Source organism: Sminthopsis crassicaudata, chromosome X, assembly GCF_048593235.1.
Source record: "Sminthopsis crassicaudata isolate SCR6 chromosome X, ASM4859323v1, whole genome shotgun sequence".
In the NCBI taxonomy this organism is placed as follows: domain Eukaryota; kingdom Metazoa; phylum Chordata; class Mammalia; order Dasyuromorphia; family Dasyuridae; genus Sminthopsis; species Sminthopsis crassicaudata.
Window position 1 is genome coordinate 67,209,592 of NC_133623.1, and position 16,698 is coordinate 67,226,289.

General features: G+C 31.3%; 1 long non-coding RNA gene across 1 annotated transcript in view; it reads right to left on the reverse strand.

Annotated features, from left to right (window-relative positions):
- Nucleotides 1-16,698, reverse strand: part of LOC141548534 (uncharacterized) — a 96,392-nt gene continuing 79,694 nt past the window's right edge. The window contains exon 2 of the long non-coding RNA XR_012483992.1: nucleotides 1-16,698. This exon is cut by the window's right edge and continues 35,017 nt beyond it. This is a non-coding gene — a long non-coding RNA (uncharacterized LOC141548534).

Genomic DNA, 16,698 nt, shown 5'->3' on the forward strand with positions numbered 1-16,698 from the left:
AACGTTCCACGTTGTTATGGTATTATGAAAAAAAACATTCTATGTTCTAAGAATCCACCCGCCATTAAAATTCTATGTTACTAAGTAACTGTGAAACATTCTCTGTTCTAAGAATCCCCACATCATTAACATTCTACGTTTCTAAGAAACTTTGAAATATAACATTCTAGGTATTAGGAATCCTCCCGACTTTAACGTTCCAGGTTGCTATGGCATTATGAAAAAAAACATTCTATGTTCTAAGAATCCACCCGCCATTAAAATTCTATGTTACTAAGTAACTGTGAAACATTCTCTGTTCTAAGAACCCCCACATTATTAACATTCCAAGTTTCTATGAAACTTTGAAATATAACATTCTATGTTCTAGGAATCCTCAAGCCATTAACATTCCACGTTGGTAGGAAACTTTGAAAAATAACATTCTATGTTCTAAGAATCCACATGCCATTAAAATTCTATGTTACTAAGTAACTGTGAAACATTCTCTGTTCTAAGAATTCCCACATCATTAACATTCTATGTTTCTAAGAATCTTTGAAATATAACATTCTAGGTACTAAGAATCCTCACGTCATTAACGTTCCACGTTGTTATGGTATTATGAAAAAAAACATTCTATGTTCTAAGAATCCACCCGCCATTAAAATTCTATGTTACTAAGTAACTGTGAAACATTCTCTGTTCTAAGAATTCCCACATCATTAACATTCTATGTTTCTAAGAATCTTTGAAATATAACATTCTAGGTACTAGGAATCCTCACGTCATTAACGTTCCACGTTGCTATGGTATTATGAAAAAAAACATTCTATGGTCTAAGAATCCGCCCGCCATTAAAATTCTATGTTACTAAGTAACTGTGAAACATTCTCTGTTCTAAGAATCCCCACATTATTAACATTCCAAGTTTCTATGAAACTTTGAAATATAACATTCTATGTTCTAGGAATCCTCAAGCCATTAACATTCCAAGTTGCCAAGGAACTTTGAAAAATAACATTCTATGTTCTAAGAATCCACATGCCATTAAAATTCTATGTTACTAAGTAACTGTGAAACATTCTCTGTTCTAAGAATCCCCACATCATTAACATTCTATGTTTCTCAGAAACTTTGAAATATAACATTCTAGGTACTAGGAATCCTCACGTCTATAACGTTCTACGTTGCTATGGCATTATGAAAAGAAACATTCTATGTTATAAGAATTCACCCACCATTAAAATTATATGTTACTAAGTAACTGTGAAATATTCTCTGTTCTAAGAACCCCCTCATCATTAACATTCTACGTTTCTAAGAAACTTTGAAATATAACATTCTAGGTACTAGGAATCCTCAAGTCATTAACGTTCCACGTTGCTATGGCATTATGAAAAAAAACATTCTTTGTTCTAAGAATTAACAAGCCATTAAAATTCTATGTTACTAAGTAACTGTGAAACATTCTGTGTTCTAAGAATCCCCACATCATTAACATTCTAAGTTTCTAAGAAACTTTGAAATATAACATTCTATGTTCTAGGAATCCTCAACCCATTAACATTCCACGTTGCTAGGAAACAATGAAAAATAACATTCTATGTTCTAGGTATCCTCAACCCATTAACATTCCACGTTGCTAGGAAACTTTGAAAAATAACATTCTAGGTTCTAAGAATCCACATGCCATTAATATTCTATGTTACTAAGTAACTGTGAAACATTCTCTGTTCTAAGAATGCCCACATCATTAACATTCTAAGTTTCTAAGAAACTTTGAAATATAACATTCTAAGTACTCGGAATCCTCAAGCCATTAACATTCCAAGTTGCCAAGAAACTTTGAAAAATAACATTCTATGTTCTAAGAATCCACATGCCATTAAAATTCTATGTTACTAAGTAACTGTGAAACATACTCTGTTCTAAGAATACCCACATCATTAACATTCTAAGTTTCCAAGAAACTTTGAAATATAACATTCTAGGTACTAGGAATCCTCAAGTAATTAACGTTCCATGTTACTATGGCAGTATGACAAAAAACATTCTATGTTCTAAGAATCCACAAGACATTAAAATTCTATGTAACTAAGTAACTGTGAAACATTCTCTGTTCTAAGAATACCCACAACATTAACATTCTAAGTTTCTAAGAAACTTTGAAATATAACATTCTAGCTACCAGGAATCCTCAAGTTGTTAAAGTTCCACGTTGCTATGCCATTATGAAAAAAAAACATTCTTTGTTCTAAGAATTCACAAGCCATTAAAATTCTGTGTTACTAACTAACTGTGAAACATTCTCTGTTCTAAGAATCCCCACATCATTAACATTCGAAGTTTCTAAGAAACTTTGAAATATAACATTCTATGTTCTAGGATTGCTCAACCCATTAACATTCTACATTGCTAGGAAACTTTGAAAAATAACATTCTATGTTCTAAGAATCCACCCGCCATTAAAATTCTATGTTACTAAGTAACTGTGAAACATTCTCTGTTCTAGGAATCCCCACATCATTAACAATCTAAGTTTCTAAGAAACTTTGAAATATAACATTCTATGTTCTAGGAATCCTCAACCCATTAACATTCCACGTTGCTAGGAAACTTTGAAAAATAACATTCTATGTTCTAGGTATCCTCAACCCATTAACATTCCACGTTGCTAGGAAACTTTGAAAAATAACATTCTAGGTTCTAAGAGTCCACATGCCATTAAAATTCTATGTTACTAAGTCACTGTGAAACATTCTCTGTTCTAAGAATCTCCACATCATTAACATTCTAAGTTTCCAAGAAACTTTGAAATATAACATTCTAGGTACTAGGAATCCTCAAGTAATTAACGTTCCATGTTACTATGGCAGTATGACAAAAAACATTCTATGTTCTAAGAATCCACAAGACATTAAAATTCTATGTAACTAAGTAACTGTGAAACATTCTCTGTTCTAAGAATCCCCACAACATTAACATTCTAAGTTTCTAAGAAACTTTGAAATATAACATTCTAGCTACCAGGAATCCTCAAGTTGTTAAAGTTCCACGTTGCTATGCCATTATGAAAAAAAAACATTCTTTGTTCTAAGAATTCACAAGCCATTAAAATTTGTTGTTACTACCTAACTGTGAAACATTCTCTGTTCTAAGAATCCCCACATCATTAACATTCCAAGTTTCTAAGAAACTTTGAAATATAACATTCTATGTTCTAGGAATGCTCAACCCATTAACATTCTACATTGCTAGGAAACTTTGAAAAATAACATTCTATGTTCTAAGAATCCACCCACCATTAAAATTCTATGTTACTAAGTAACTGTGAAACATTCTCTGTTCTAAGAATCCCCACATCATTAACAATCTAAGTTTCTAAGAAACTTTGAAATATAACATTCTATGTTCTAGGAATCCTCAACCCATTAACATTCCACGTTGCTAGGAAACTTTGAAAAATAACATTCTATGTTCTAGGTATCCTCAACCCATTAACATTCCACGTTGCTAGGAAACTTTGAAAAATAACATTCTAGGTTCTAAGAGTCCACATGCCATTAAAATTCTATGTTACTAAGTAACTGTGAAACATTCTCTGTTCTAAGAATCCCCACATCATTAACATTCTAAGTTTCTAAGAAACTTTGAAATATAACATTCTAGGTACTAGGAATCCTCAAGTCATTAACGTTCCACGTTGCTATGGCATTATGAAAAAAAACATTCTTTTTTCTAAGAATTAACAAGCCATTAAAATTCTATGTTACTAAGTAACTGTGAAACATTCTGTGTTCTAAGAATCCCCACATCATTAACATTCTAAGTTTCTAAGAAACTTTGAAATATAACATTCTATGTTCTAGGAAAGCTCAACCCATTAACATTCCACGTTGCTAGGAAACAATGAAAAATAAAATTCTATGTTCTAGGTATCCTCAACCCATTAACATTCCACGTTGTTAGGAAACTTTGAAAAATAACATTCTAGGTTCTAAGAATCCACATGCCATTAAAATTCTATGTTACTAAGTAACTGTGAAACATACTCTGTTCTAAGAATGCCCACATCATTAACATTCTAAGTTTCTAAGAAACTCTGAAATATAACATTCTATGTTCTAGGAATCCTCAACCCATTAACATTCCACGTTGCTAGGAAACTTTGAAAAATAACATTCTATGTTCTAAGAATCCACATGCCATTAAAATTCTATGTTACTAAGTAACTGTGAAACATACTCTGTTCTAAGAATACCCACATCATTAACATTCTAAGTTTCTAAGAAACTTTGAAATATAACATTCTAGGTAGTAGGAATCCTCACGTATTTAACGTTCTACGTTGCTATGGCATTATGAAAAAAAACATTCTATGTTCTAAGAATCCACAAGCCATTAAAATTCTATGTTACTAAGTAACTGTGAAACATTCTCTGTTCTAAGAATCCCCACATCATTAACATTCTATGTTTCTAAGAAACTTTGAAATATAAGATTGTATGTTCTAGGAATCCTCAACACATTAACATTCCACGTTGCTAGGAAACTTTGAAAAATAACATTCTATTTTCTACGAATCCAAACGCCATTAAAATTCTATGTTACTAAGTAACTGTGAAACATTCTCTGTTCTAAGAATCCCCATATCAATAACATTCTATGTTTCTAAGAAACTTTGAAATATAACATTCTATGTTCTAGGAAACCTCAACCCATTAACATTCCACGTTGGTAGGAAACTTTGAAAAATAACATTCTATGTTCTACGAATCCAAACGCCATTAAAATTCTATGTTACTAAGTAACTGTGAAACATTCTCTGTTCTAAGAATCCCCACATCATTAACATTCTAAGTTTATAAGAAACTTTGAAATATAACATTCTAGGTACTAGGAATTTGCAAGTCATTAATGTTCCACGTTGCTATGCCATTATGAAAAAAAACATTCTATGTTCTAAGAATCCACCCGCCATTAAAATTCTATGTTACTAAGTAACTGTGAAACATTCTCTGTCCTAAGAATCCCCACATAATTAACATTCTAACTTTCTAAGAAACTTTGAAATATAACATTCTATGTTCTAGGAATCCTCAACCCATTAACATTCCACGTTGCTAGGAAACTTTGAAAAATAACATTCTATGTTCTAAGAATCCACATGCCATTAAAATTCTATGTTACTAAGTAACTGAAACATTCTCTGTTCTAAGAATCCCCACATCATTAACATTCTATGTTTCTAAGAAACTTTGAAATATAACATTCTAGGTACTAGGAATCCCCAAGTCATTAACGTTCCACGTTGCTATGGCATTATGAAAAAAAACATTCTATGTTCTAAAAATCCACCCGCCATTAAAATTCTATGTTACTAAGTAACTGTGAAACATTCTCTGCTATAAGAACCCCCACATCATTAACATTCTCTGTTTCTAAGAAACTTTGAAATATAACATTCTATGTTCTAGGAATCATCAACCCATTAACATTCCACGTTGCTTGGAAACTTTGAAAAATAACATTCTATGTTCTAAGAATCCACATGCCATTAAAATTTTATGTTACTAAGTAACTGTGAAACATTCTCTGTTCTAAGAACCCCCACATTATTAACATTCCAAGTTTCTATGAAACTTTGAAATATAACATTCTATGTTCTAGGAATCCTCAAGCCATTAACATTCCAAGTTGCCAAGAAACTTTGAAAAATAACATTCTATGTTCTAAGAATCCACATGCAATTAAAATTCTATGTTACTAAGTAACTGTGAAACATTCTCTGTTCTAAGAATCCCCACATCATTAACATTCTATGTTTCTAACAAACTTTGAAATATAACATTCTAGGTACTAAGAATCCTCACATCATTAACGTTCCACGTTGCTAGGAAACTTTGAAAAATAACATTCTATGTTCTAAGAATCCACATGCCATTAAAATTCTATGTTACTAAGTAACTGTGAAACATTCTCTGTTCTAAGAATCCCCACATCATTAACATTCTACGTTTCTAAGAAACTTTGAAATATAACATTCTAGGTATTAGGAATCCTCACGTCTTTAACGTTCCAGGTTGCTATGGCATTATGAAAAAAAACATTCTATGTTCTAAGAATCCACCCGCCATTAAAATTCTATGTTACTAAGTAACTGTGAAACATTCTCTGTTCTAAGAACCCCCACATTATTAACATTCCAAGTTTCTATGAAACTTTGAAATATAACATTCTATGTTCTAGGAATCCTCAAGCCATTAACATTCCACGTTGGTAGGAAACTTTGAAAAATAACATTCTATGTTCTAAGAATCCACATGCCATTAAAATTCTATGTTACTAAGTAACTGTGAAACATTCTCTGTTCTAAGAATCCCCACATCATTAACATTCTACGTTTCTAAGAAACTTTGAAATATAACATTCTAGGTACTAGGAATCCTCACGTCATTAACGTTCCACGTTGTTAGGAAACTTTGAAAAATAACATTCTATGTTCTAAGAATCCACATGCCATTAAAATTCTATGTTACTAAGTAACTGTGAAACATTCTCTGTTCTAAGAATCCCCACATCATTAACATTCTACGTTTCTAAGAAACTTTGAAATATAACATTCAAGGTACTAGGAATCCTCAAGTCATTAACGTTCCACGTTGCTATGGTATTATGAAAAAAAACATTCTATGTTCTAAGAATCCACCCGCCATTAAAATTCTATGTTACTAAGTAACTGTGAAACATTCTCTGTTCTAAGAATTCCCACATCATTAACATTTTATGTTTCTAAGAATCTTTGAAATATAACATTCTAGGTACTAAGAATCCTCACGTCATTAACGTTCCACGTTGTTATGGTATTATGAAAAAAAACATTCTATGTTCTAAGAATCCACCCGCCATTAAAATTCTATGTTACTAAGTAACTGTGAAACATTCTCTGTTCTAAGAATTCCCACATCATTAACATTCTATGTTTCTAAGAATCTTTGAAATATAACATTCTAGGTACTAGGAATCCTCACGTCATTAACGTTCCACGTTGCTATGGTATTATGAAAAAAAACATTCTATGTTCTAAGAATCCGCCCGCCATTAAAATTCTATGTTACTAAGTAACTGTGAAACATTCTCTGTTCTAAGAATCCCCACATTATTAACATTCCAAGTTTCTATGAAACTTTGAAATATAACATTCTATGTTCTAGGAATCCTCAAGCCATTAACATTCCAAGTTGCCAAGGAACTTTGAAAAATAACATTCTATGTTCTAAGAATCCACATGCCATTAAAATTCTATGTTACTAAGTAACTGTGAAACATTCTCTGTTCTAAGAATCCCCACATCATTAACATTCTATGTTTCTCAGAAACTTTGAAATATAACATTCTAGGTACTAGGAATCCTCACGTCTTTAACGTTCTACGTTGCTATGGCATTATGAAAAAAAACATTCTATGTTATAAGAATTCACCCACCATTAAAATTCTATGTTACTAAGTAACTGTGAAATATTCTCTGTTCTAAGAACCCCCTCATCATTAACATTCTATGTTTCTAAGAAATTTTGAAATATAACATTCTATCTTCTAGGAATCATCAACCCATTAACATTCCACGTTGCTAGGAAACTTTGAAAAATAACATTCTATGTTCTAAGAATCCACATGCCATTAAAATTCTATGTTACTAAGTAACTGTGAAACATTCTCTGTTCTAAGAATCCCCACATCATTAACATTCTACGTTTCTAAGAAACTTTGAAATATAACATTCTAGGTACTAGGAATCCTCAAGTCATTAACGTTCCACGTTGCTATGGCATTATGAAAAAAAACATTCTTTGTTCTAAGAATTAACAAGCCATTAAAATTCTATGTTACTAAGTAACTGTGAAACATTCTGTGTTCTAAGAATCCCCACATCATTAACATTCTAAGTTTCTAAGAAACTTTGAAATATAACATTCTATGTTCTAGGAATCCTCAACCCATTAACATTCCACGTTGCTAGGAAACAATGAAAAATAACATTCTATGTTCTAGGTATCCTCAACCCATTAACATTCCACGTTGCTAGGAAACTTTGAAAAATAACATTCTAGGTTCTAAGAATCCACATGCCATTAATATTCTATGTTACTAAGTAACTGTGAAACATTCTCTGTTCTAAGAATGCCCACATCATTAACATTCTAAGTTTCTAAGAAACTTTGAAATATAACATTCTAAGTACTCGGAATCCTCAAGCCATTAACATTCCAAGTTGCCAAGAAACTTTGAAAAATAACATTCTATGTTCTAAGAATCCATATGCCATTAAAATTCTATGTTACTAAGTAACTGTGAAACATACTCTGTTCTAAGAATACCCACATCATTAACATGCTAAGTTTCCAAGAAACTTTGAAATATAACATTCTAGGTACTAGGAATCCTCAAGTAATTAACGTTCCATGTTACTATGGCAGTATGACAAAAAACATTCTATGTTCTAAGAATCCACAAGACATTAAAATTCTATGTAACTAAGTAACTGTGAAAGATTCTCTGTTCTAAGAATACCCACAACATTAACATTCTAAGTTTCTAAGAAACTTTGAAATATAACATTCTAGCTACCAGGAATCCTCAAGTTGTTAAAGTTCCACGTTGCTATGCCATTATGAAAAAAAAACATTCTTTGTTCTAAGAATTCACAAGCCATTAAAATTCTGTGTTACTAACTAACTGTGAAACATTCTCTGTTCTAAGAATCCCCACATCATTAACATTCGAAGTTTCTAAGAAACTTTGAAATATAACATTCTATGTTCTAGGAATGCTCAACCCATTAACATTCTACATTGCTAGGAAACTTTGAAAAATAACATTCTATGTTCTAAGAATCCACCCGCCATTAAAATTCTATGTTACTAAGTAACTGTGAAACATTCTCTGTTCTAGGAATCCCCACATCATTAACAATCTAAGTTTCTAAGAAACTTTGAAATATAACATTCTATGTTCTAGGAATCCTCAACCCATTAACATTCCACGTTGCTAGGAAACTTTGAAAAATAACATTCTATGTTCTAGGTATCCTCAACCCATTAACATTCCACGTTGCTAGGAAACTTTGAAAAATAACATTCTAGGTTCTAAGAGTCCACATGCCATTAAAATTCTATGTTACTAAGTAACTGTGAAACATTCTCTGTTCTAAGAATCTCCACATCATTAACATTCTAAGTTTCCAAGAAACTTTGAAATATAACATTCTATGTACTAGGAATCCTCAAGTAATTAACGTTCCATGTTACTATGGCAGTATGACAAAAAACATTCTATGTTCTAAGAATCCACAAGACATTAAAATTCTATGTAACTAAGTAACTGTGAAACATTCTCTGTTCTAAGAATCCCCACAACATTAACATTCTAAGTTTCTAAGAAACTTTGAAATATAACATTCTAGCTACCAGGAATCCTCAAGTTGTTAAAGTTCCACGTTGCTATGCCATTATGAAAAAAAAACATTCTTTGTTCTAAGAATTCACAAGCCATTAAAATTTGTTGTTACTACCTAACTGTGAAACATTCTCTGTTCTAAGAATCCCCACATCATTAACATTCCAAGTTTCTAAGAAACTTTGAAATATAACATTCTATGTTCTAGGAATGCTCAACCCATTAACATTCTACATTGCTAGGAAACTTTGAAAAATAACATTCTATGTTCTAAGAATCCACCCGCCATTAAAATTCTATGTTACTAAGTAACTGTGAAACATTCTCTGTTCTAAGAATCCCCACATCATTAACAATCTAAGTTTCTAAGAAACTTTGAAATATAACATTCTATGTTCTAGGAATCCTCAACCCATTAACATTCCACGTTGCTAGGCAACTTTGAAAAATAACATTCTATGTTCTAGGTATCCTCAACCCATTAACATTCCACGTTGCTAGGAAACTTTGAAAAATAACATTCTAGGTTCTAAGAGTCCACATGCCATTAAAATTCTATGTTACTAAGTAACTGTGAAACATTCTCTGTTCTAAGAATCCCCACATCATTAACATTCTAAGTTTCTAAGAAACTTTGAAATATAACATTCTAGGTACTAGGAATCCTCAAGTCATTAACGTTCCACGTTGCTATGGCATTATGAAAAAAAACATTCTTTGTTCTAAGAATTAACAAGCCATTAAAATTCTATGTTACTAAGTAACTGTGAAACATTCTGTGTTCTAAGAATCCCCACATCATTAACATTCTAAGTTTCTAAGAAACTCTGAAATATAACATTCTATGTTCTAGGAATCCTCAACCCATTAACATTCCACGTTGCTAGGAAACTTTGAAAAATAACATTCTATGTTCTAAGAATCCACATGCCATTAAAATTCTATGTTACTAAGTAACTGTGAAACATACTCTGTTCTAAGAATACCCACATCATTAACATTCTAAGTTTCCAAGAAACTTTGAAATATAACATTCTAGGTACTAGGAATCCTCAAGTAATTAACGTTCCATGTTACTATGGCAGAATGACAAAAAACATTCTATGTTCTAAAAATCCACAAGACATTAAAATTCTATGTAACTAAGTAACTGTGAAACATTCTCTGTTCTAAGAATCCCCACAACATTAACATTCTAAGTTTCTAAGAAACTTTGAAATATAACATTCTAGCTACCAGGAATCCTCAAGTTGTTAAAGTTCCACGTTGCTATGCCATTATGAAAAAAAAACATTCTTTGTTCTAAGAATTCACAAGCCATTAAAATTCTGTGTTTCTAACTAACTGTGAAACATTCTCTGTTCTAAGAATCCCCACATCATTAACATTCAAAGTTTCTAAGAAACTTTGAAATATAACATTCTATGTTCTAGGAATGCTCAACCCATTAACATTCTACATTGCTAGGAAACTTTGAAAAATAACATTCTATGTTCTAAGAATCCACCCGCCATTAAAATTCTATGTTAATAAGTAACTGTGAAACATTCTCTGTTCTAAGAATCCCCACATCATTAACAATCTAAGTTTCTAAGAAACTTTGAAATATAACATTCTATGTTCTAGGAATCCTCAACCCATTAACATTCCACGTTGCTAGGCAACTTTGAAAAATAACATTCTATGTTCTAGGTATCCTCAACCCATTAACATTCCACGTTGCTAGGAAACTTTGAAAAATAACATTCTAGGTTCTAAGAGTCCACATGCCATTAAAATTCTATGTTACTAAGTAACTGTGAAACATTCTCTGTTCTAAGAATCCCCACATCATTAACATTCTAAGTTTCTAAGAAACTTTGAAATATAACATTCTAGGTACTAGGAATCCTCAAGTCATTAACGTTCCACGTTGCTATGGCATTATGAAAAAAAACATTCTTTGTTCTAAGAATTAACAAGCCATTAAAATTCTATGTTACTAAGTAACTGTGAAACATTCTGTGTTCTAAGAATCCCCACATCATTAACATTCTAAGTTTCTAAGAAACTCTGAAATATAACATTCTATGTTCTAGGAATCCTCAACCCATTAACATTCCACGTTGCTAGGAAACTTTGAAAAATAACATTCTATGTTCTAAGAATCCACATGCCATTAAAATTCTATGTTACTAAGTAACTGTGAAACATACTCTGTTCTAAGAATACCCACATCATTAACATTCTAAGTTTCCAAGAAACTTTGAAATATAACATTCTAGGTACTAGGAATCCTCAAGTAATTAACGTTCCATGTTACTATGGCAGAATGACAAAAAACATTCTATGTTCTAAAAATCCACAAGACATTAAAATTCTATGTAACTAAGTAACTGTGAAACATTCTCTGTTCTAAGAATCCCCACAACATTAACATTCTAAGTTTCTAAGAAACTTTGAAATATAACATTCTAGCTACCAGGAATCCTCAAGTTGTTAAAGTTCCACGTTGCTATGCCATTATGAAAAAAAAACATTCTTTGTTCTAAGAATTCACAAGCCATTAAAATTCTGTGTTACTAACTAACTGTGAAACATTCTCTGTTCTAAGAATCCCCACATCATTAACATTCAAAGTTTCTAAGAAACTTTGAAATATAACATTCTATGTTCTAGGAATGCTCAACCCATTAACATTCTACATTGCTAGGAAACTTTGAAAAATAACATTCTATGTTCTAAGAATCCACCCGCCATTAAAATTCTATGTTAATAAGTAACTGTGAAACATTCTCTGTTCTAAGAATCCCCACATCATTAACAATCTAAGTTTCTAAGAAACTTTGAAATATAACATTCTATGTTCTAGGAATCCTCAACCCATTAACATTCCACGTTGCTAGGAAACTTTGAAAAATAACATTCTATGTTCTAGGTATCCTCAACCCATTAACATTCCACGTTGCTAGGAAACTTTGAAAAATAACATTCTAGGTTCTAAGAGTCCACATGCCATTAAAATTCTATGTTACTAAGTAACTGTGAAACATTCTCTGTTCTAAGAATCCCCACAACATTAACATTCTAAGTTTCTAAGAAACTTTGAAATATAACATTCTAGGTACTAGGAATCCTCAAGTCATTAACGTTCCACGTTGCTATGGCATTATGAAAAAAAAACATTCTTTGTTCTAAGAATTAACAAGCCATTAAAATTCTATGTTACTCAGTAACTGTGAAACATTCTGTGTTCTAAGAATCCCCACATCATTAACATTCTAAGTTTCTAAGAAACTTTGAAATATAACATTCTATGTTCTAGGAATGCTCAACCCATTAACATTCCACGTTGCTAGGAAACTTTGAAAAATAACATTCTATGTTCTAAGAATCCACGTGCCATTAAAATTCTATGTTACTAAGTAACTGAAACATTCTCTGTTCTAAGAATCCCCACATCATTAACATTCTATGTTTCTAAGAAACTTTGAAATATAACATTCTAGGTACTAGGAATCCCCAAGTCATTAACGTTCCACGTTGCTATGACATTATGAAAAAAAACATTCTATGTTCTAAGAATCCACCCGCCATTAAAATTCTATGTTACTAAGTAACTGTGAAACATTCTCTGCTATAAAAACCCCCACATCATTAACATTCTATGTTCCTAAGAAACTTTGAAATATAACATTCTATCTTCTAAGAATCATCAACCCATTAACATTCCACGTTGCTAGGAAACTTTGAAAAATAACATTCTATGTTCTAAGAATCCACATGCCATTAAAATTCTATGTTACTAAGTAACTGTGAAACATTCTCTGTTCTAAGAATCCCCACATCATTAACATTCTACGTTTCTAAGAAACTTTGAAATATAACATTCTAGGTACTAGGAATCCTCAAGTCATTAACGTTCCACGTTGCTATGGCATTATGAAAAAAAACATTCTTTGTTCTAAGAATTAACAAGCCATTAAAATTCTATGTTACTAAGTAACTGTGAAACATTCTGTGTTCTAAGAATCCCCACATCATTAACATTCTAAGTTTCTAAGAAACTTTGAAACATAACATTCTATGTTCTAGGAATCCTCAACCCATTAACATTCCACGTTGCTAGGAAACAATGAAAAATAACATTCTATGTTCTAGGTATCCTCAACCCATTAACATTCCACGTTGCTAGGAAACTTTGAAAAATAACATTCTATGTTCTAAGAATCCACCCGCCATTAAAATTCTATGTTACTAAGTAACTGTGAAACATTCTCTGTTCTAAGAATCCCCACGTTATTAACATTCCATGTTTCTACGAAACTTTGAAATATAACATTCTAGGTACTAGTAATCCTCAAGCCATTAACATTCCAAGTTGCCAAGGAACTTTGAAAAATAACATTCTATGTTCTAAGAATCCACATGCCATTAAAATTCTATGTTACTAAGTAACTGTGAAACATTCTCTGTTCTAAGAATCCCCACATCATTAACATTCTATGTTTCTAAAAAACTTTGAAATATAACATTCTATGTTCTAGGAATCCTCAACCCATTAACATTCCACGTTGCTAGGAAACTTTGAAAAACAACATTCTATGTTCTAGGTATCCTCAACCCATTAACATTCCACGTTGCTAGGAAACTTTGAAAAATAACATTCTAGGTTCTAAGAATCCACATGCCATTAAAATTCTATGTTACTAAGTAACTGTGAAACATTCTCTGTTCTAACAATCCCCACATCATTAACATTCTAAATTTCTAAGAAACTTTGAAATATAACATTCTAGGTACTCGGAATCCTCAAGCAATTAACATTCTGAGTTGCCAAGGAACTTTGAAAAATAACATTCTATTTTCTAAGAATCCACATGCCATTAAAATTCTATGTTACTAAGTAACTGTGAAACATTCTCTGTTCTAAGAATCCCGACATCATTAACATTCTATGTTTCTAAGAAACTTTGAAATATAACATTCTATTTTCTAGGAATCCTGAAGCCATTAACATTCCACGTTGCTAGGAAACTTTGAAAAATAATAATCTATGTTCTAAGAATCCACCCGCCATTAAAATTTTATGTTACTAAGTAACTGTGAAACATTCTCTGTTCTAAGAATCCCCACATCATTAACATTCTATTTTTCTAAGAAACTTTGACATATAACATTCTATGTTCTAGGAATCCTCAACCAATTAACATTCCACATTGCTAGGAAACTTTGAAAAATAACATTCTATGTTCTAATAATCCACCCGCCATTAAAATTCTATGTTACTAAGTAACTGTGAAACATTCTCTGTTCTAAGAATCCCCACATCATTAACATTCTACGTTTCTTTTTTTTTTTTTTTTTTTTTTCTTTTTTTAATAGTTTTTATTTACCAGATATATGCATGGGTAATTTTACAACATTGACAATTGCCAAACCTTTTTTTTTTTTTTTTTTTCTTTTCTTTTTTTTTTTATTCTACACACATATATTTTTTTTATTCTACACACATATATTGTATCTAAATTATACTGTAATATATTTAACATATATAAGACTGCTTGCCATCTGGGGGAGGGGTTTAGGGGAGGAAGGGAAAAAATCTGAATAGAAGTAAGTGCAAGGGATAATGTTGTAAAAAAATTACCCATGCATATGTACTGTCAAAAAATGTTATAATTATAAAATAAAATAAAAATAAATAAAAAAAACATTCTACGTTTCTAAGAAACTTTGAAATATAACATTCTAGGTACTAGGAATCCTCACGTATTTAACGTTCTACGTTGCTATGGCATTATGAAAAAAAACATTCTATGTTCTAGGAATCCTGAAGCCATTAACATTCCACGTTGCTAGGAAACTTTGAAAAATAACATTCTATGTTCTAAGAATCCACCCGCCATTAAAATTCTATGTTACTAAGTAACTGTGAAACATTCTCTGTTCTAAGAATCCCCACGTTATTAACATTCCATGTTTCTATGAAACTTTGAAATATAACATTCTAGGTACTAGTAATCCTCAAGCCATTAACATTCCAAGTTGCCAAGGAACTTTGAAAAATAACATTCTATGTTCAAAGAATCCACATGCCATTAAAATTCTATGTTACTAAGTAACTGTGAAACATACTCTGTTCTAAGAATCCCCACATCATTAACATTCTAAGTTTATAAGAAACTTTGAAATATAACATTCTATGTTCTAGGAATCTTCAACCCATTAACATTCCACGTTGCTAGGAAACTTTGAAAAATAACATTCTATGTTCTAAGAATCCACCCGCCATTAAAATTCTATGTTACTAAGTAACTGTGAAACATTCTCTGTTCTAAGAATCCTCACATTATTAACATTCTATGTTTCTAAGAAATTTTGAAATATAACAATCTATGTTCAAGGAATCCTCAACCCATTAACATTCCACGTTGCTAGGAAACTTTGAAAAATAACATTCTATGTTCTAAGAATCCACCCGCCATTAAAATTCTATGTTACTAAGTTACTGTGAAACATTCTCTGTTCTAAGAATCCCCACATTATTAACATTCCAAGTTTCTATGAAACTTTGAAATATAAAATTCTATGTTCTAGAAATCCTCAACCCATTAACATTCCAAGTTGCCAAGGAACTTTGAAAAATAACATTCTATGTTCTAAGAATCCACATGCCATTAAAATTCTATGTTACTAAGTAACTGTGAAACATTCTCTGTTCTAAGAATCCCGACATCATTAACATTCTATGTTTCTAAGAAACTTTGAAATATAACATTCTATTTTCTAGGAATCCTGAAGCCATTAACATTCCACGTTGCTAGGAAACTTTGAAAAATAATATTCTATGTTCTAAGAATCCACCCGCCATTAAAATTTTATGTTACTAAGTAACTGTGAAATATTCTCTGTTCTAAGAATCCCCACATCATTAACATTCTATTTTTCTAAGAAACTTTGACATATAACATTCTATGTTCTAGGAATACTCAACCAATTAACATTCCACATTGCTAGGAAACTTTGAAAAATAACATTCTATGTTCTAATAATCCACCCGCCATTAAAATTCTAGGTTACTAAGTAACTGTGAAACATTCTCTGTTCTAAGAATCCCCACATCATTAACATTCGAAGTTTCTAAGAAACTTTGAAATATAACATTCTATGTTCTAGGAATCTTCAACCCATTAACATTCCACGTTGCTAGGAAACTTTGAAAAATAACATTCTATGTTCTAAGAATCCACATGCCATTAAAATTCTATGTTACTAAGT